This window comes from Chlorocebus sabaeus, chromosome 11, assembly GCF_047675955.1.
Source record: "Chlorocebus sabaeus isolate Y175 chromosome 11, mChlSab1.0.hap1, whole genome shotgun sequence".
Classification (NCBI taxonomy): Eukaryota; Metazoa; Chordata; class Mammalia; order Primates; family Cercopithecidae; genus Chlorocebus; species Chlorocebus sabaeus.
In genome coordinates, this window is record NC_132914.1 from 72820780 (window position 1) to 72843473 (window position 22694).

At 38.4% G+C, this 22694-nt stretch overlaps 1 long non-coding RNA gene and 1 pseudogene across 4 annotated transcripts in view; one reads left to right on the top strand and one right to left on the bottom strand.

Annotated features, from left to right (window-relative positions):
- Window positions 1-22694, bottom strand: part of LOC119623861 (uncharacterized) — a 380205-nt gene that overhangs the window by 18374 nt on the left and 339137 nt on the right. The window lies entirely within an intron of this gene.
- On the top strand, window positions 18945-20452 carry LOC103239509 (6-phosphogluconate dehydrogenase, decarboxylating pseudogene; annotated as a pseudogene).

Sequence of the window (22694 nt, forward strand, 5' to 3'; positions counted from 1 at the left end):
CTCACAGGTTGTCGTAAGGATTAAGAAAGATCACATAGATGGCATGATTGTGTGGCAGAGAATAAACGATCAATACATGGTATAGCTATTATTATTTCTGATGAAATACACTTGCCATTATGTCTGCAAAATGGTCAATTTTAAGTCCATTTCAGAATACTGCATTTCACAATGAAGTTCCAGGTTTCCACAATACCAACTGATTGAACAATCAGAGGACTTTTTTTGTGAAAGGCAAAATTTTGCTTGAGCAGTAAGTAGTCTTTTTCACAAGGTTTTACATATGCCGGAATAGTAATATTACCACAATGAATCTCAATATTATCTCTCTTGTTGATGAAAGACTGACAGTTCACATAATTGTTGCCTTAAATATAGACTTATACTTTCAGGGTAACAGGGAAAAGAATGTGCTATTCTGGCAAGGATATGAGGGTGTTCTTGAAGCAAGTGTATCTTCGACATCTTGTCCAGCTGAAGGAATATAAACTTTGACAGCATCTTCACCTGACAGCATCTAGAATTGAAGCGGCTGCTTCAGGGTTGGTACAGGTATTTACATCACCCTCTTCTGCACCCCAGCCCCTTGCCTCTTTTTTGGCTTCTCATTCCACTGACCACTGCAGGATCAAGCCTGGGAAAGCACATGAAAAATTCACCAATGCAGAACAATCCAATCATACAACAAGGTGACATTTTAGGTAACTTAAACTATAAGAATTGCCTCCCAAGAAACAGGAAATTATATCTGAAGTAGTTTAAGGAAAAAAATAGTTTCAGGTTGGAGTGCAGTGGTGTAATTTCAGCTCACTGTAACCTCCACCTCCTGGATTCAAGCGATTCTCCTGCCTCAGCCTCCCCAGTAGCTGGGATTACAGGAAAAAATAGTTTTATAAGATTTTTTTGGAGGTAGCTTGATGTTTTAATATAATGAAGTGCCACAGTAAAAAAAAAAATTGCAGATTTAGTAATGAGCATAGAAACAGCTTCTTGAGTGATGCTCTAATTCACGATATGCCACTGACAACTCACTGAGCTGTGTATGCACATCTTTTCATTTCTGCACGGAAGTTATGCTAAGGAGCTCAAAAGCTGTTTTAAAATGCCAGGCTTCCAGGTGCTGTTCTCCTAAGACATGGCAGACCTATAATTTCTTCATATATTTACATAAATGGCTCCTGTGAATGGGGGAAGTCTTTATGAGGCTAACGTTATCATAAACTTCTATTATGAAACAACTCATTACCCATTATCAGCCCCTGTCACCCGGTCTGTGTATAGAGAAGGAGAGGAGAGAGAAAAGTCATTAAAGAAAAATGAAATTGCTGAAAAAAATGGAGCAGGAGACATTTGCCTAACTCTATAAATCAAAGGTAGTGGAGTATAACTTTATCTCATTCATATTAGGTCATTAAGCCAGAAAAAGCTGAGGAGCACTAAGAACCTTGGTACTTAAAATGCTATAACCATTTAGTGCTCTCTCTCGCTCTCTCTCTCTCTCTCTCTCTCTGTCTCTCTCTCAGGAAGCAGGCTTTGTGATTTCTCTCCCTCCCTCCCTCCCTCCATCTTTCTCTGTCTTCCTCTGTTCCTCATGTGAAAACTCTATTATTCAAAGGACAAAAGGAAACCTGTTTGAGGAAAAAAAATTATTTCTCTTTCTAACCCATTATTCTTTTACAGTTATGAAAGCTATCATATGATCGTTGTATTACATAGTAACATCGAGTAGTATAAGGACTCTAACAGAGCCTGGGCAACATGGTGAAACTCTGTCTCTACCAAAAACACAAAAATTAGCTGGGTATGGTGGCACGTGCCTGTAGTCCCCGCTACCTGAGAGACTGAGGTGGCAGGACTGCTTGAGCCTGGGAAGTAGAGGCTGCAGTGAGCTGTGATTGTGCCACTGCACTCCAGCCTGGGCAACAGAGTGAGATCCTGTCTCAAACAAAACAAAACACAACAAAACCAACACTCTAATAGATATCTCATCGAGCAGTTTATTTGATTATAAGTATCTTCTAGACTGGATAATTAGATTTTCTTTATTGAAAAGCTCTTTCTATGCATCACTGTACATCGAGGTGTATAAAAATGAATTGATTTGAAACTGTGTTTGTAAACTGAGTTTATTTGAGAATTCTGAGAAATTAGATTTTGGAGGACAGCTTGCAGAACTCTTTCATCAAAGGACAAGGAATCTTGGAGAAAAAGCACATTTTAAGAGGAGAGGCTGGGTCCATAAAGTGACCTGTAGGAAAATGGGCTACCGCACCAGGGTGGAAATGATTTTCAGACAAGATGGTACTTGATTCTCAGGTTATCATTTTCCCAGCACCCATGGACTCACTTCCTGAGAGCAGCCTCCTCGAGTCCACAATTTAATCAGTGCTTTCTCTATTATTCTTTCATATAGCATCCGCAGTCTTCCTTCCTAGTAAAATACACATTTGTTGATATGTTTACCAGCTAATGGTTGTTTCTTCTACTTGACTATAGGCTCTGTTAAGTTCAGCCTAAAGCTGCCTCCTTACATATTTTAAGTTCAACCTAAGGGTTTCTTTGTACATCATGAACTATAATAAGTGGAAGTATAAACAGACTGTAGCCCGCACTTGTGCCAATCACTGAGTTTTGGCCAATCAAATGTAGCCAACTGTTCAAACCGTGTTCAAATGAGGCAAACGCTGAGCTGCAACCAATCCAGCTGTTTCTGTACCTCCCTTCTGTTCTCTATATGCCACTTTCCATTTTTTGCCATAAATCTTCTTCCACACATGGCTGCGCTGGAGTCCCTGAGCCTACTCTGGCTGGGAAGGCCACCCAATTCACGAATTGTTCATTGCTCAATTAAACCCTTTCAATTTAATTCAGCTGAAGTTTTTCTTTTATCAGTTCCAAGAGGCCAGGCACCATGTCTGTCTTGCTGTCTACTTTTTTCCTAATACCTCGTTCATATATTTGTTGAATGAATGAGCAGATGAATGCATAAGTACTAGGGAAAGGGAAGCTTCAATAGAAAGAATAAAGGACAAAAAATCAGGTACCTTAAGAGTGAAAAAACAACTCCTCTGTTAGTTTCAAAGACATTAATAAGAGGAGGACATGGCATTTAGTGCAGATATATATACACTAGTCCCCACTGATTCAAGTTTAGCTTTTGGTGCTTTCTACTATTCATGGTCAAAAACAGTCTAAAAATGTTAAATGGAAAAATTCCAAAAATAAGCAACTCATAAATTTTAAACTGTGTGCTGTTCTCCATCCTGCTTGGGATGTGAATCATCTCTTTTTCCAGTGTTTTCATGCTATACATGCCACCAGCCCATTAGTCACTTAGTAACCATCTCAGTTATTAGATCAACCATTGCATTATCACAGTGCTGGTGTTCAAGCAACCCTTATTTTACTTAATAATGGCCCCAAAGTGCAAGAGTTGTGATGCTAGCAATTCAGATAGGCCAACGAGAAGCTGTAAAGTGCTTCCTTTAAGTGGAAAGGTGAAAGTTCTCGACTTAATGAGGAAAGAAACAAAATCAAATGCAGAGGTTGCTAAGATTTCCAGTAAGAAAAAATCTTCTATACAGGAAATTGTAAAGAAGGAAAAAGAAATTTGTACTAGTTTTGCTGATGTACCTCAAACTGCAAACATTTATCACAGTGTATGATAAGGGCTTAGTTAAGATGAAAAAGGCATTAAATTTGTAGGTGGAAGCCATGAACAGAAATGTGTTCCAGTGGATGGCAATTGGGTTCTGTCCTATCCAAGATTTCAGGCATCCACTGGGGGGTCTTGGAATGTATCCTCTGTAGATAAGGGGTGGCCACTATATCTTGGGCACTAAGCATCAGGAACATTTTTCCAGACATCAGATGCCACCACCAGCAGCAAAGATCCTGTTGCTGGAAAAGGGGAGGAGAGGAAGACATAGCCACACTTGGGCTGTTAATAGGAATAGGATATAGCAATGAAGGAGACAAAGGAAAACAGCAGAGAAGATTGTTTTTAGAGTTCATATGAGATGCCCCGAGAAACTCTCAGAACCATCTGGAAAATTTTTGAGAAAAGCTCAAATTTAACACTTATAAATTTATTTTGAAATTTTACAATCAGCCTGAAAAACATTAACTGACATATTGCTAAGAGAGAAAAGCAGCTTATAGATGAGCACATATACATTAATGGTTCCATGTGTATGTTCATGTTGGAAAAGACATAAGTTTTTTTTTTTTTCTTGTTTCCTTGAAAGAAAGACTTCAGGACAGAAATTCCTTACAAATACTCATAGTATTAAATAGTTATTTTTGAGAAGTGAGATTATAAGTGATTTTAAGATACATGTATATCTTTATCTGTATTTTTTTTTTATTTTCCCTTCATTGCACAAGGAGTCCTTATAAACATTTCAAGAGTTTTAAAGATGTGCTTTCTTTTGAAAACAGGTAAGAAAGGAAAAACAAATCATGCTTACTTCAGTTGATTTACTTGAGGAATGGAGAAGAAAAAGTAAAAGAGCCCAGAGTCACTTACAAAAGCAGGGACATGATGGCCAAGCAAGACAACCCCACAGCATAGTTCCTGCTTCCGGCATTCTTTCCTGCATGTGAGCAGTTCCACTCTCAGCTCAGCTGTGAGACGTGAGGCCAGTCTAGATTTGGGTTTGTTGGCTCTTGGTGTGGTCTCTGCTCCATTTCACAGAGGGAATAAATAGGAATATCAGCAATTCACTGAGGAGCCATTGCCCCCATTTTTGCGTTTTCTCTTTCCCTATAAGACCTTTCTTCCATTGACACCATTGAGGGCAATTTTGAGAGATATTGGGATCCCTGGCATAGAACCTTTGGCAGTGTGCCCTGATAGACTCTCTTTGGTCAGAATTTTGTTGCAAGTTTCATAGAATAGTCTAATTTATATGCACTAAAACACCTACAAACATTCAAGAGAAAATAATAATAATAATTTAAAAACCACACCGAAACACCTGAAATATTGTTGCATGTTGCCATTCACCCTCATCCTGATACTATTTTGTCCGATTTATCTGCCTTAGTTGCTGCCTTCCTCTCTCGTCTCCTATTTAGGCAGAAAATAAAGGGTTTCTGGGGAAATAAAAGTAAATATGGTAAATGGAAAATGGAATTGGATAATGAATGATAATATGTAGCCTTCTAACTAGGTCAGGTGGGAATGGTTCCTTTAAAACATCATCTTCCATGTGGGACCTGCAGGCACTTCTTTGCCTTTGTTTACAGCAGCCCTTCTGCCTGTAATGTGCTCCTGTGGTTGGCCTGGTTGCTCTTTCTCATCTATCCAAAGAGGAGCAGACATCTGCCAGCTTTCGATTATGCCCTGAGGAATCTGTTGCAACAAAGGAGTAACAATTTGAAGGACTGAAAAGTAAAGATAATGACCTAACAGTTCTCAGGACAGGAAAAGCTGAAGATTAATGGCTTTCTTCTATTACCCCTTCTAATTTTGGCTTTCTATTCAGTTATCTTAGTCTTAGTGTCATAATTAAACAACAGCCACCATAGCAAACAAGGATTGCCAACTCCCCAAAACAAAGAGTAAACCTTTCTTGAGTACCCATTCTTTACTATGCTTGGTTCTGGACTAGAGATGAATGATTTCAGATCTTTGATGGCAAGGCTTTGGGCCTTTTAAAATACAAACTGATGAGTCACAGAAATAAATGAAGTTGGCTTTACTGAAAGTAGTTTTTACATCAGATGCTCTGTTTCTCACCATGCCCTGTGGCCTTCTTCTGAATATTTCCTCTGCCTACAAAGTGGCTTAACATCCATATGCATGACAGTGTGTCCTCTGTTGATAAGTTATGTAGTAATGTTTGCCCCCGTGCTGTAATAGTTGAAGACCTAAAAAGCAAACAACAAAAACTATCAGTTACTGTGGAGAAGAAGATGGGGAAAATTAAAAATGTATTCAGAGAATGGTGAGGCATATATAGACCACATCTGTAATAGTCCATTTTCAAGCTGCTGATAAAGATACACCTGAGAATGGGTAATTTATAACGAAAAAGAGGTTTCATTGACTCCCAGTTCCACATGGCTCAGGAGGCCTCACAATCATGGTGGAAGACAAAGGAAGAGCAACAGGACATCTTACATGGTGGCCGGCAAAGAGAAACAATGAAAGTCAAGCGAAAAGGGAAACCCCTTGTAAAATCATCAGATCTTGTAAGACTTATTCATTACCACGAGAACAGTATGGAGGGAACCACCACCATGATTCAATTATGTCTCACCGGGTCCCTCCCACAACACGTGGGAATTATGGGAGCTACAATTCAAGATGAGATTTGGGTGGGGACACAGTCAAGCCATATCGACACATGCAGAGGGATTCTGGGGTAACTTTAAGTAGACTGCATAAATCCTTCCTCTCCCTAGTCCACTCAAAATAATCCCAGGCAGAAATAAGCATTCCAATTTTGTTAATCCTATAGTACTTCGGTCTTGTGCCAGAAACATGACTGTAAACAATAATACTCAGTTTTAGAGTTAGATGTGCTCTTGCTAATGACTTCAGGTTCAGCGCAAGCTCCTCCACTAGGAAATTTCTCATTCATCTTGCTGTTCACAACTCCTTGCCTAGTTTCTGGTACTTACAAAGCTTTAATAAACAATCATGAATGACAGTGAGCAAAAAAAAAAAAAAAAAAAAAAAGTAACTTTTACTGTCACATTGTTAACTAATGTTAGAATTAAGACTAGAACTACGTCTCTGATCCTTCCACACATAATCTCACAGATAAGTGTCATCTTCTGAAAGTGCAACTTTCATCATGTCATTTTCCACTTTAATGTCAAACAAACAAAACCTAAATGGCTCCCAATCACCCAGAGAACTCTGGACTCCCATCAAATCTGCTCAACCCCAGTCTCCTCCTGCTTCCTCCCATTTCATTAACCAAAAATTCAGGAGTCTTTCTTAATTCCTCTCTTTCCCTTCTAACCTTCATGAACAAGTCCTATCAGATCTGCCTTCAAAATATATCCAAAATCTGTTTCTTTGCTCCACTTCCTATCTTCCTTGTCCAACGTACCAGCACCTCTCATTTAGCTATGAAAATATCCTTTTTGTTAATTACAAAAAACTAGTCTTCCTGCTTCTAGCCTTGCCCACCTCAAATCTATTTTTCACATACAGCAGTAGAATGAACTTTAAAACAAAATCTGTCGATCATATCCTATCACATCCCTGATTAAAACCTTCCATTGCATTTAGGGAAACACACAAACTCATTACCATGGCCTAAGAGACCTTCTGTAAACTGATCCGCTGTCTACCTCACTTGACCTCATCATTCCAACTGTCCTTCCCCCTTGATCATTATTCTCCAGTCATACAACCACTTCCCACTTTACAGCCTGTTTCCTCTCCCTGGAACTCCTTATGGATGCTTGCTTCTTGTCATCAGAGTCTCAGTCTAAATGTCACTCAGAGAGGTCTTCCCTGACCACATATGAGCCCCATGAATCCTGTGATCTCAATCACTGTCCACTGTTTTATCTTCATAGCTCTTACCACCACCTGATATTTTCTTGTTGATTTTTTCTCTCCACCCCTTTGTCTTGTTTAATGCTGAGTTTTCATTGCTCCAAACAGCTCCTGACACATAATGAATCCTTAATAAGTATTCACTGAATGAAAAAATGAATGAGGTCCAAATAACTTGACTGGCCAGTCAGAGCCTTCTGTTAAGATACCAAATTATTTCTCTGGCTACTACTCCCCTTTCACAACCATGTGTTTCCAGCCAAATTTCACAGTTTGTTTCCTCTACACTCAGTATTTCTGAGAACAGCTCAATGATTGAAGGGTAGGCAGAATGAATTCAGGGCAAACTCAACTAAAATGTGAAGTAGGTCACATTGGCCTTTAAGTTCTCTATTTAAATCTCTCTTCACTCTCCATGCCCACCATGAGATGTCACCTTTTTGGGGGACTTTGTAAATTTATTTATTCCCTAGATGCTCATGACTATAAACAACATAGATAGCCAGGTCGTTGACACACAATTTTATTTACATTTCACTTCGGTTGGGCAAGTGCCTTATAATGATCTGGAGATTTGGTATTTCTACCCAGGAAAAAAAAGTTAATAAAATTTCACTTTTCTAATTAAAGCAAATTATGTTATTTTCACTATCTGACATGCCTTAGGGACAGACATTTTTAAAGGAGAAGGCTGTCTTACTTACTCTCTATGCCAGCCCCACATTTCTAGACCAATTTGCTGTTTGGATGTTAGTCTTACTGGCATCTCAGTAAGGATGTCTCTGTACAGAGTAGCTAGATAAGACATGGTTCCCCACTCATGTTACTGTGGTTCAGCAGCCAGGTGGGACAGAACTGCATGGTTAAGCTGAATATTTCTCTTTTACCAACACATAATTCAGAACAGTATTGTCTTTCCAATATTCATAAAATATAAGACAAATGGGTAACTTTATCAAAAAGATTTAGTATCTTTAGTGTCAAAATTCTCATTTAATTCATCACCTTTGTTTCTTTGCATAATCTTTCTGACTATATAAATAGGTACCATGTTGAGGTGTCATATCTAGAACCTAGAACAGTATCTGGCACATTACAGTGCATAGATGTCTACTTAAGAAAAAGATTTGTTGAATAAATAATTTCCTTTGAAAATATTTTGAGAAAAGAAATTGATACTAAGGTTTTCATTCTAAAAAGCAGATCTACTTAGCAGTTCAATAATCTAAAGCATTTACTTCTGAACTGCTGAATGTATACATACAGCCTTCAAATAAACAACATGCTCTCCTACTGAAAATTCATTTGTCATGTTCTGATTTTGGCTAATTCTAAGAAATCTGGTGAATCACTACTCTTGGTAAGACAGAAAATATAGCAGCTCTTCGCACTGTAAAATCTTAGTTCAAATTTAATCAAACAGTGTCTCTATACTTACATATATGAATAAACTTTCAAAAAATCCAAATCCAAATCTGGGTGTTAGATATTTGTTCCCTTGGAAAAGATGTTCCCTATACTTGAGGTAAGAGCACATCTTGATAATTTATCACTTATCCTAAGTTTTCTCCCTTTCAGCCCAGATACCACCTCTCCAAATGTGGTAAAATCAATTGCATATTGTTTGAATTTCAGGGCACTCCTGACGTAGAGGGGATTGACTGCATCCCGAGTAGCCCACCTCTCTATGAATGCAGCAGATTTAGTTCCGAGTCAGTAAGAAAGAAAATTTGATAATTTTTAAAAATGTACCTACTTGGGAAAAAAAGAAAAAACATTTTAGGTTGATAAGTGTTATATAATTGATTGCCAACTGTAAAATGTAATGTTGATAATTGTCAAGGTTCCAATATTGTGTACATGCCTTTCTACACATTTTTATTTTATGTCCAGAGCCTTCATTGAGACCATCTGGCAACACTCACTTCCTTTGCCTTTTTTCCGTCAGTAATAAATTGTGCTGCTTCTCGTTTCCTCAGCCATGTGCCCCTTAATGAAGTAATTGAAGCTCTCAGAGCTTAACGTGATGCTGCTTTTAGATTACATTTGTGTTTTCACAGTTGCCTTCAGGGATGCAACCTCAAAGATTAACTAGAAGTGGGAATTCCCAGCCCTACAATGATATCATTGGGTGGGAGGGTAGGGGGATGTTTCCTGGAGCCTCTCAAATCCCCAAGATAGATAAAGGGAGTTAGAAGAGGTTTTGTTTTTGAAACTGTATGTGTGTGAAAAAAACCAGAAGGGAAATGTAGAATTCTATGGAGTTTAGACACCATCCAAAACAGTTATAACCCTGACGGTCTAACTGAATTTAATAAAATAAAGATAGGAGATACAAACTAAACTTTTCTGAGTTACTGAAGGTAATTTCAAGAAAAGAAAATCCCTGAATATGTCTTTCAACACACACACACACCCTTTAGCACAGACTGCCTAAAAGATTTCAGAGGCTAGTGGCACCAGATGGTAGTAAGATGTAAGAGCTTTCCAATAGAACTATTAGGAAAGCAGTTAAAAGTTGAAGTCAGGTTGGCCTTCTGGTTAACAGATGTACAGTTCAAATGACTGTTGCGCTGTTAAAAATAAGAAGAACAGAAAAGAAAAGGAAGAAAACAATGCGTAGTTACTCAATGGTAAATTCAACAGATTGAGTTCTTGTGAATCCTTTGAAGTCATAAGATAGTCATGAGATGACACAAAGTGAATTTCAAAATTTAAAAAGAAAGGAGCTGAACTGAGCTTCGGGCAGAGTAGGATTAGTCTCTCACTCCTATTACATCTAAATACCATTAACGATACACGTTTAACAAATTCTCACACATTTTCCAAAATATATATAGGTTTTCTTCATGTTTCTCACTGAACTAATATATCACTCACATTCTAAATTCATACTGATATAGACAGTTGGGTAACAGATCCAGTGAAATGTTTTTGGCACAAAAGGAAATACAGAAAAAGCCAATGGAAATTGCCCTCGAGTTGCTTAAAGATTGGCAGGAAAGATACGATGTGTGAATAAGTACCTGTGTGTAGGTAGAGCTAGCTGCCACACATGCTTGGGTAAGTTGTGCAGTGCACAACCTGCATGGCCATCTGAGACAGTCTCTAAGTAAACCAATAAACAACAAGGGTTCAAAGGAGAAAGAAGTTTCTTATGTCTGAAAGATCAGGAATGGTTTCCTGCAAGAAGTGATATGTAGGTTGTGCATTGATTGAGAGGATTTATACACACAAGGGTTGGAATCATGGTAGAAGGAACTCAACTGGAGGAAACAGGCTGTGTCTGACACCTGGAGTCCAGGATCAGTGAACTGATCCTGGTTCTGTGTGTGTGATGTGGTCAGCATGTGCTGGTCCAGGTTGACCTCTTCATGTGATTCCTTTTTACACCTGCTGATTCCCTTGTATGATCCCTCCTGCTTGCAGCTAACTCACCAGGAGATCTCAGCTTAGGCCTGCCTGCCTATCACCCACCTTCCATTCCAGCCTGGGGTAAGCACCACTCTTGTATGTTCCCATGGCACTCTGAATTGATCTGTCATATCAATTATCACATGTGTTTTGAACAGTTTCCTTATCTGGATCCTTCACAAAATTTTTAGCACCCTGAGGGCAAAGACAGTTTTACCTTATTCACAATGATTTCTCCAGCAACAGACATAGTGCATGATACTCAGTATATGCTCAGAAAACAATTTTTATATTACTTACATGAAGATATTTTATTGCATCAAATTAAAGTATGTTCGCGAGAAAGGGACCAGTGTCATATACTACGTTTTCTGTACAGTTCAACTTCTTTCAAAAGTTCCTTGATAGTACCTTGACATTAATAAAACAGAATTAAATTTATAGATGATAAGATATTCCTTTAATTTTTAAAACTCTTCCTTTAGAAATTGTGGATTATTGTCCAACTAAATAAATAGTCCATCCTCCTCCCCCACCCACTAATCTCCACATGGCAAGAATATAAACACACAGGAATTTCAGCGATTCTGAAAGTATAAAGAGTATATAAAAGGCTAAGAAGTTGGGGCTTCATCCACTGCCTCATTTATCCAAAATATATTCACTTTATGCTAGGTCTGTTTGAGGCATTGGGGATACAGTTGGAGAAAGGATTGGGTACAGGACTGGGGGATTTAAACATATAAACAATAATCAAATAAATCTGGGAGGGTCAGTGCTATTGAGAAAATAAAATGGGATTTGTGAGAGATAGGAACATGAGAGACCACTTTAGGTGGTCAGAGAGGCCATCTCTGAAGAAAGGGTATTTGAGCTGAGACAAAGATGACAGGAAGGAAGAGGACTTGAGAAGAATTTGGGGAAGAATGCACGGGGTGGGGGAAAGGGCATAACACAACATTTTAAAAGACAAAGTTCAAATATTTTACTTTAAGGAAATGTAAATCCACTGAATGCCAGATAAGTATTATCTAGGCTTCTGTCATTTCCCTCTCCATTGCTTTTCCCCTCCTCACCCCAGGATCACTAGCTTGAAAACAACACCTCATGGTCAGAGCGGCAATCCCCTGATATGGGAGAGGTGAGATAGTTGTTCACATTTTATTTCAAATTCCAACACCATGTATAACTCAGAAGAGTTATCTGATCTTCCCCTTCCAGTTCTGAAGCGATCGGCCCTCTTGCTTGCAAGCCACTGAAGCTGATCCTAACTAATTTAAGATGAAAATAAGTTATTGGAAAAATAGGAGAATTTTACTGATATAATAAAAATGCTGGAGAATCAATCTCTAAAAATTGAATGGAAATGGGGGCCTACCCAGCAGAGAACATGGACAAGGCCCTGACAGGAATATCTGCTTAGGACACAAAGCCGCACCCTACTGCTATGTGATACACATCACTCCCACCGCCATAGTGGCTGTTAGTTGCTGAAGCACTGGATTCTCAACTCACCTCACTGCCACTGCTTCCAAGGATAATAGGTAGGTTTTTTTATCCTCTCCCTCCTCCCTTCCTCCACCTTCAAGTAGTATCTATTTCTCCCTTCTTCTTACTTATAAGTGAGAACATGCAGTATTTGATTTTCTGTTCCTGCATCAGTGTGCTTAGGACAATGGCCTCCAGCTCCATCCATGTTGCTGCAAAGGACACGATCTCCTTCTTTTTTATGACTGTGTAGTATTCCATGGTGGGTGTGTGTGTGTGTGTGTGTGTGTGTGTGTGTGTATGTGTATATATATATCACATTATATATATATATCACACACATATATATATCACATTTTCTTTTTTCTTTTTTTTTTTTTTTTGAGATGGAGTCTTGCTCTGTCGCCCAGGCTGGAGTGCAGTGGTCCGATCTCAGCTCACTGCAAGCTCTGCCTCCCGTGTTTACGCCATTCTCCTACCTCAGCCTCCGGAGTAGCTGGGACTACAGGCGCCACCTCGCCCGGCTAGTTTTTTTTTTTTTTTTTTTTTTTTTTAGTAGAGACGGGGTTTCACCATGTTAGCCAAGATGGTCTCGATCTCCTGACCTCGTGATCCGCCCATCTCGGCCTCCCAAAGTGCTGGGATTACAGGCTTGAGCCACCGCACCCGGCCCACATTTTCTTTATCCAGTCTACTGTTGATGAGTATTTATATGTCTTTGCTATTGTGATTAGTGCTGCAACGAACATATGTGTGCATGTATCTTTACGGTAGAATGATTTATATTCCTCTGGATACATACCCAGTAATGGGATTGCTGGGTCAAATGCTAGTTCTGATTTAAGTTCTTTGAGAAATTGCCACACTGCTTTCCACAATGGTTAAACTAATTTACATTCCCACAAGCGGTGTATACGTGTTCTCTTTTCTCTAACACCTTGGCAGCAACTGTTATTTTTTGACTTTTTAGTAATAGCCATTCTGGTTGGTATGAGATGGTATCCCATTGTGGTTTTGATTTGCACTTCTCTAATTATTAGAGATGTTAAGCTTTTTTTATATATATGTTTGTTAGCCACATATATGTCTTCTTTTGAAAAGTGCCACTTATACACCGTTAGTGGGAGTGTAAATTAATTCAACCATTATGGAAAGCAGTATGGTGATTTCTCAAAGAGCTAAAAACAGAACTACCATTTGGTCCAGCAATCTCATTACTGGGTATATACCCAGAGGAATGTAACTCGTTTTGCCATAAACATACATGTACACCCATGTTAAGTGCAGCACTATTCACAATAGCAGAGGCACAGAATCCACCTAAATGCCCATCAGTGATAGACTGGATAAAGAAAATGTGGTACATATATACCACAAAACCCTGTGTAGCCATAAAAAAGAACAAGATCATGTGTTTTTTGGGAACATGGATGGAGGTGGAGGGCATTACCTTTAGCAAACTAATGCAGAAACAGAAAACCAAATACCACATGTTCTCACGTGCAAGTGGGAGCTAAATGATGAGAATTCATGAAAACAAAGAAAGGAACAACAGACATTGGGGCCTATTTGAGGGTGGAGAAAGAGAGGAAGGAGACTAGCAGACAAATAAACTATAGGGTACTAGGCTTAGTACCTGGATGATGAAGTAATCTGTACAACAAACTCCTGTGACATGAGTTTACCTACATAACAAACCTGCACATGCACTCTCAAATCTAAAATAAAAGTTAAAAAAAATGTTTAAACACCACCACAAAGGAAAAGTGTCTGTTCATGTCTTTTGCTCATTTTTTAATGGAGTTGGTTTTTGTTTGTTTATTTGTTTAAGTTCCTTATAGATTCTGGATATTAGACGTTTGTTGGATGCATAGTTTGCAAATATATTCTCCCAATCTGTAGGTTGTCTGTTTACCCTGTTGATAGTTTCTTTTGCTGTGGAGAAGCTCTTTAGTTTAATTAGGTCCCACTTGTCAATTTTTGTTTTTGTTGCAATTGCTTTTGGCGTTTTTGTCAAAAAATCTTTGCAGAGCCTATGTTCAGAATGGCATTTCCTAGGTTATCTTTCAGAGTTTTTACAGTTTTAGGTTTTACACTTAGGTCTTTATCTTGAATTGATTTTCGCATATGATTTAAGGAAGGGGTTCAGTTTCAATACCTTAGTTTTCTCATTTTGAAAACAGGCACATTGGTATCCATCCAATAGTGATATTGTCAGGATTAAATTAAGTAATATAGAATATGACAGTAGCTGTTATTCACGTTGTTGTTTCATTTCTATTTTGAGCCCTTAGTGTACACGTTATTCTATATAAGCAAAGCAGCTACTTATGTCTTTATTGTAATTTTTGCTGTTTCTATCATGGCTTTCCATCCTCTCTCTTTTTGACATTTCATCATTTTGTTGTTGTTGTTGTCTCATCTGTCTCCTGCTGAATTTTCTTTGATGAATCTCCGTTTTCAAACTGACATGTTGCCCTTTTGTGAATATCACTGGCCAATCTGAGACTTTTTCAGTTTATGAGACAAAAGAATGTTTTAGGCATAATGGTCAGGACTTTGGTTCTTCTCTACTGTATTCTTCTAACTGATGGCTTTGTTCTGTTGTTGAAAGAAAACAGACATTGTACTCTTGGGCTTCTTTTCTATTTCTTTGTCCAGAATCACCCTGAAAATCTGGTGGTTACAGAAGGTTATTCTCAAGAATAGAGATTTTCAACCTTGACACCACTGACATTTTGGACCAGGTAATTCTTTGTTGTTGGGGCTTCTTTTGTGCATTGAAAGATGTTTAGCAGCATTTCTGGCTACCAGTATCTCCTCTCTCCTTCACACCAGTGTGACAACCAAAAATGTCTTCTGAGGTGTAAAATCATCCTGGTTGAGAGCATTTTACCCATACTTACTCTGCCAAGCAGTTGCCTGAGTGATTACATTTATCCTACTCTGTTCTCACTGAAGTTTTTTCCTAAGCAATGTTTAAAAATTTGGCAAAACTTAGGTGACTTTGACCACATCCTCAAACAAATGAACTGTTTTCCCAGTTCCTAACCACAGGCTGCACCTTGGACCTCATGCTATTGTTGACTAGGGTGGCTTAGTTTAGAGCATGTATATGGGTCATAGCCATATCAGTCATCCTTCTTTTTTAAGACTTGTAAGCTCACTATTGTTAAAATATTACAGTTCTTTAATTGCAAAATACCCTTCATTGATGGTAAGATTCACAACAATAGCTTTTTTTTTTTACTTAAAATATATATTAAATGTTCAAAAGTATTCTTTTTAGCTTAATAAACCATAAATGGTACATATATTTGCATTCCACTTTATTTTTCGGGACTACTCACAGGAGTTTAAGGATGACAGCCTTCAAATGTTAAAATGCACATTCCTGCCTCCTATCTTCCATATTATGACCTTGAGGAGGAGAAGGAGACCCCAGGGATGCAATCAATTCTAAACAAGCATCTCAGCTAGTTCTAATGTAGCCCACCAACATACATTGAGAAAGATTGGCCTAAGCCTTCTTAACATTTAGGATGTAAAGATTGTTGTAAGTCTCTGCTGGCCCTTGGCAGTCATGTGCAACATCAAGTGGCATTCCACTCCACTATTCACAGGCTTACTCACAACCATGAGACATCCTAAATAGTACCAGGGATTCATTTGAACTGTCAACTTAGCCAAATTTGTAGTTTTACTTCTGGTAATTAAATGATATACCACTGGGAGGTAGTTTGTCTTATAAGCCAGCTGTGACCTTTCAACAAATAGACATTTGATGCTGTGGGTGCCTTTTATAAGGCTTACATTGGCTGTATCAACCTCTGCTATCTTAGGAAATTCTCCACCTATTCTCCCAAATTTTCTGCAGCCTTTCAATATGTCACCTGAACTAAAACAGATAGCCTTCCTAATATAAAATAACTTTAAGACTGCAACATAATATTTATTTTAGAAACAGTTTTAAGTGACAGGGATATGCAGTTCATTAAAACTTTACCAGAATGTGATGTTATTCATGTAGGCTCTTAATTGAGGTGACAATTGGATGATCAATAGCCTGTACATCTGTTAAATTTGTATGTGTTTAGTCATTGACAACTACTTATCAACTTACCTTCTCCCTGGTGGTGGCAAATTTCATTTGACATTGATTGTAAGATACATTCAGATTTTTCAAATAATCAAATATAGGGAAGGTTATTTTACGAGGGGGGATAATGAGTAATTAGTGGATATGATGTATATTATCTGGGTGATGGATACCCTAAAGCTTTGAATTAACCACTACACAACCTATACATGTAACAGAACTGCATTTGTACTTCAGTCATTTATACAAATTTTTTTTAAAAGTTATTTTACAATGGAAAAGATAAATTCTCCTAGTTTAGATTTTAAGCCTAAGCTTTACTTTGCTAATCAGTGTGCTTTTCAAAAATGTTAAAATGATTAGTTATATTCATCTGGCCAGGGGAAACAGGGTCTTAAATAGAATTTTGAAAAAACAATAAATTTTACTATTGCATGAAAGAAATAGTAAAACTTCTGAATTAATGGAGCTGCTATTTACATCTCACATGGTAGTACCCATAATTAGCATGTTCTTAGTAAATGTGTCTGTTTCCTAAATAAAAACGTATAAGCTAATTCAATAATTAAGGCTTAACTTCCTTTTCCTCGACAAACCATAGAATTAGAAAATAGAGAAGGAGGTTTATCAGACAGAAAGCTATAGGATTAAGTGTGTAAACCAAATTAATACCAGAAATTGTTTAGCTCTGTTTAATTTCAGAAGGGCATGTTCCACAGTGATAACTTTAGAACATATTCAATAAGTGATTGTTTCTATTAATAAGATGTGCCAATGCCTGTTTTATTTGGTAGGTTAAGAACCATCTGATGAGTTATTCTTATCCAATACAGATAGTACAAAGAATAGAAGAAGGGAATGCAAAGCTTTCTTTATTATTCATCTTATAACTAATCTCATAAATAATGAGTATTTCTTATATATTTTATATATATATATATATACACACACACACACACACACACGTATTTTTTGAAACAGTGTCTCACTCTTTTGCCCAGGCTAGAGTACAGTGGTACAATCTCAACTCACTGGAACCTCCACCTCCCGGGTTCAAGTGATTCTCCTGCCTCAGCCTCCTGAGTAACTGCAATTACAGGTGTGTGTCACCACACCTAGCTAATTTTTGTATTTTTAGTAGTGACGGGGTTTCACCATGTTGACCAGGCTGGTCTTGAACTCCTGACCTGAAGTGATCCGCCTGCCTTGGTCTCCCAAAGTGCTGGGATTACAGGAGTGACCTACGTGCCCAGCCATATATATTTAATAATATGTTATTTATTATAAGTAATAAATATAAATATTATAGTACTTATTAATAATCTTATAAATAATCTTACAGTAATTTGTTCATCTTACAAATAATCATTACCTACCTACCAAAGCTCTCCAATAAGTGTTATTTGAAGACTTCAGTAGATAGAAAAGCAAAAAGTAATGGACTATCTCTAAAGACTATTAAGTAACTTGTGTCTTCATCCCATTAGAACCACCCCCTATCCACTGAAAAACATTTAGTCTGATTTATGGTCAAGTTGCAAGAAGGCAGCAAAGCCTCCGCCTTGCAGAAGGCCAGCAACATCAAGAAGTTCTCTCTATTGTTTTCTCCCATTGAATCTGGCCTCCAAAGTGTTATGCTAAAGTAAGCATGGGATTTAGTCAAGGGAAAATCTCCAATCATTTCTTGAACTTGGAAAGTCTTTATAGTGCATCTGCTTTATAGTGGCTGGGTTATGGAGCAGTGCCATGGTAACCAAGGTACAACTGCAGCTTCAGCCTCGCTGGCAGCAGTGAACAGTCATGAAACATAGGGACATCCCCTAACAATTGCCATAGTCTAAATGTAATGTTATGAAGGCCACATAATGGTGGCAAAAAACTGGAATAAACAGGAATAAACAAATGGGGACAAAATTACAAAGAAAGACTAACCAGAACTAGGAGAAGAGAAAGAGAAGGCAAAATCAAAAGCTATTTCCCTTTTGAAACCTATGAGACTGTGAATATAGCATTGCCATTAATAGTAATAGGAAAGACATAAAGATAAATGCTTTGGGGCTCAAAGATACGTGAGGTTTGCAGTTTTTTAAATTTGAATGGCCAATCCAGTTGGAAGTGTCAAGGTGGCTGGTCAGAGAATAGAAGAAAAATACTTATGGGATGATTTGGGAATTGGCACAAAGATGTCACCGACACTGAAGAAGTAGATGTGTTCTTCGTGGGAGAAAGTACAGAGATTAAGCTTCTATAAATGGCTAAGGATAAAAGTTTCAAAAATATTTCTATTTAGCAGGTGGGGGAGGAAAAAGAGGCATCTAAAGAGACAAAACTCTAGCAGCTGGTATATCCTTCACTTGCTTGTGAGCCGTGAGCCCTCTGCACTTTGCCCACTCCAGTTCTACTCTGTCTGATGCTCCCACCATGGCCCAAGCTGGCATAACACTGATTGGACTGGCTGTCATGGGCCAGACCTTAATTTTGTGCATGAATGACCATGGCTTTGTGGCTTGTGCTTTTAATAGTACAGTCTCCAAAGTTGATGATTCCTTGGCAACAAGGCAAAGGGGACCAAAGATGTTGGTGCTCAGTCCTTGAAGAAGATGGTCTCCAAGCTGAAAAAGCCACAGGCATATCATCTTTCTTGTGAAGGCTGGTCAAGCTGTTGATGATTTTGTGAAAAAATTAGTATCATTGTTGCACTGGTGACATTATCATTGATGGAGGAAATTCCGAATATAGGGATGCCACAAAACGATGTAGAGACCACAAGGCCAAGGAAATTTTATCTGTGGAGAGCAAAGTTACTGCTGGAGGAAAAGGATCCCAATATGGCCTATAACTCATGCCAAGAGGGAACAAAGAAGTTGGCTCCTATCAAGACAATCTTCTAAGCTATCACTGCAAAAGAAAACTGAAGAACTTTTCTCTGACTGGGTGGGAGAGGAGAGAGCAGGCCACTTTGTAAAGATGGTGTACAATAGGATAGAGTATGGGGCTATGCAGCTGATCAGTGGGGCTTACCACTTGATGAAACAGGTGCTGGGCATGGAGCAAAACAAGATGGCATAGGATTCTGAGGATTGGAATAAGATAGAGCTCAACTCATTCTTGATTGAAATCAAAACAAGATGACAGAGGTCTTTGAGGACTAGAATAAGACAGAGTTCCATTCATTCTTGATTGAAATCACAGCCAATATTCTAAGATACTGATGGCAAATACCTGCTGCCAAAGATCAGGGACAGCGCGGGACAGAAGGGCACCAGGAAGTGGATCACCATCTCCACCCTGGAAGATGGCATTCCTGTCACCCTCAATGGAAAAGCTGACTTTGTTCAGTGCTTATCCTCTCTGAAAGATGAAAGAATTCAAGTTAGCAAAAAGCTGAAGGGTCCCCAAAAGAATTAGTTTGATGGTGATAAGAAATCATTCCTGGAAGACATTTGGAATGACCTCCATGCTTCCAAGATCATCTCTTATGCTCAAGGCTTTAAACTGCTAAGACAGGCAACCAGTGAATTTGGCTGGACCCTCAATTATGGTCATATTGTCCTGATGTGGAGGAGGGAGGCTGCATCATCAGAAGTGTATTTCTAGGAAAGATAAAGGATGCATTTCATCAACACCCAGAACTTAAGAACCTATTATTAGACGACTTCTTTAAGTTGGTTGCTGAAAACTGCCAGGACCGCTGGTAGCAGGTGGTCAGCACCAGGGTCTGAGCCAGCATTCCCATGCCCTGTTTCACCACTGCTGTCTCCTTCTGTGACGGATACAGACACAAGATGCTCCCAGCCAACCTCATCCAGACTAAGCGGGATTACGTCGGGGCTCACGCCTATGAATGTTTAGAAAAACAGGGACCGTTTACTAACACCATTTGGACAGGCCATGGTGGCAGTGTGTCATGCTCTTCACATAATGCCTAATCATGCTGTTTCTGTTACCCATCACAATTCCATAGACCAGGCCATTTCATGTATCACACAACCACACAACACCACTTAATGGTCCTCTGTTCTATTTTCTGCTCAGATCTTTTAAAATAAAAGAATGTAAGAGACTCCTGGAAAAGTCACATAGAGTTTATTTATAAAGTAGCTCTGTGAGAACCATCATGCCCTCCGCCCTTGCCTCTTGGGACTGACCAGGAGCTGATAATGTGCGCGAGAGTGAGAACCAACCCATTGAAGCAGTCGTTCCCAAGTGCTCCCTGTGGACTAGTGAGGCTCCTCTCATGCAAATAGGAAGACTTGTTACAATTTGATCAAACTGGAATCTTTCTATCATGCAGCTGAATTCCTTTTTTCCTTTACTCAATAAAAGCTACATTTTATTAAAAAAAAAAAGAAAGAAAAAATTTTGAAAGGGTGTCGAGAAAGTTTCATGGCAGAGACATGCATTTCAAGAAAAGAGCTGGTCAGCTGTGTCACAGATGCATTTAAAAACCAAGGGCAAACTGAAGGCTGATGACATTATGGTGAACATACTGGAAAGGAATTAAAGCAGCTTGTGATAAGTTGAAGGCAAATTTGAAGGAAGATCACTTGGTGACAGTCCTCTAGGGATTGTGGCAATGACACCTTATATTTCATCTCCAGTTCAGCCCGAACAGATGGCACAAATGAGAATTTTCTCATATGAGGATTTCATCTGGGCTTATAACCTAGTCAGTTCTATTTCTTTATTTGCCTCCAGAAGGGCTAGAAGCAAACTCCATCTGCATTCCCAGGGGAGGCAGGAAAAGGCTCATTAACAAGATGTTGAGATGGCCCTGCTTGCAGTTTTACAAAGAAACGTTATGAATTAGCAGTGTAATATGTTACACGGTACAATCTCTCACCACCGCAGACCCAGGATTTAGTGCTTTATAGTATAGCTATATTTTAAATAAGACATAATTAGTATCAGAACTGTCAGATTTCAGCATCTTAAAATTAGATATTAAAAGTAAGGCTGATAAAATTATTTTTGCATCAAATATTAAAAGATGGTTTCCTGTAAGAAATATAAATATGGCATATCTTAATTTTCAAATTTAGCAAAATGGAAACCAAATCTTCCCATAGTAATCTCTCTATATTATACAAAAGTTCTCTCTAGTCTATCCCAGAGATTTTAAATTAAGTGTAAAATTAACACATTTAATTTCTGTAAAATATTTCATGTTTCCTTCTTGATGTATGGCACTCCTCTAGATTTTATGAATATATTCTGAATTTTACTATTGCTATTTCAAATACTTTATCATATTTTGATATACTGTATGATGCATTAGAAGTTGATGAAGAAATGAGACTACAATTTGATTAATTATAGGCCAGAGGTTTTAATTATGCTTTTCAGTTAATCAAAGTAATTTCCTCTGTTATAACAGAAGTAATCTTTTTACAGACTTTTTTTTCCTTCTTTCTTTCTTTTTTTTTTTTTTGAGATGGAATCTTACTCTGTTGCCCAGGCTGGAGTGCAATGGCACGACCTCGGTTTTACAAAAACAAAAAGGCTTTATAATCCTAGGCTTACTTTTACTCACCATTGTTTACTAATTGAAGTTTAGAAATACTTAATGCAAGCAATGGTTATGGTTTATTTTATTATTATTATTATTATTATTATTATTTGAGACAGGGTCTCACTCTGTCACCCAGGCTGGAGTGCAGTGGTGCAGTCTCAGCTCACTGCAACCTCTGCCTCCAGGGTTCAAGCGATTCTCCTGCCTGAGTCTCCCTAGTGGCTGGGATTACAGGTGCCCGCCACTGTGCCTGGCTAATTTTTCTATTTTTTGTAGAGATGGGGTTTCACCATGTTGGCCAGACTGGTCTTAAACTCCTGACCTCAGGTGATCCGCCCGCCTTGGCCTCCCAAAGTGCTGGAATTACAGGTGTGAGCCACAGTGCTTGGCCCTTTTACAGACATAATTTTTATGCATAGGCAATAATCCTACATTTGATAGAGTTATATCTAATTATAAATAGCAGAGCATTACATTGAACTAACCCCAGCATTCTCATAATGACTAAAGGTCAGTAACCAAACCAAGCCCAGGAATGTGGCTGGGCTCCAAGAATAATCTAGAATGATCCAGGTTTTATCCATGCTCCATTCTGATCTTCAATTTCATTGTTTTCTTTCTCTGAGGACTAGCTTTCTCTAATCCCAGTCAACATACAA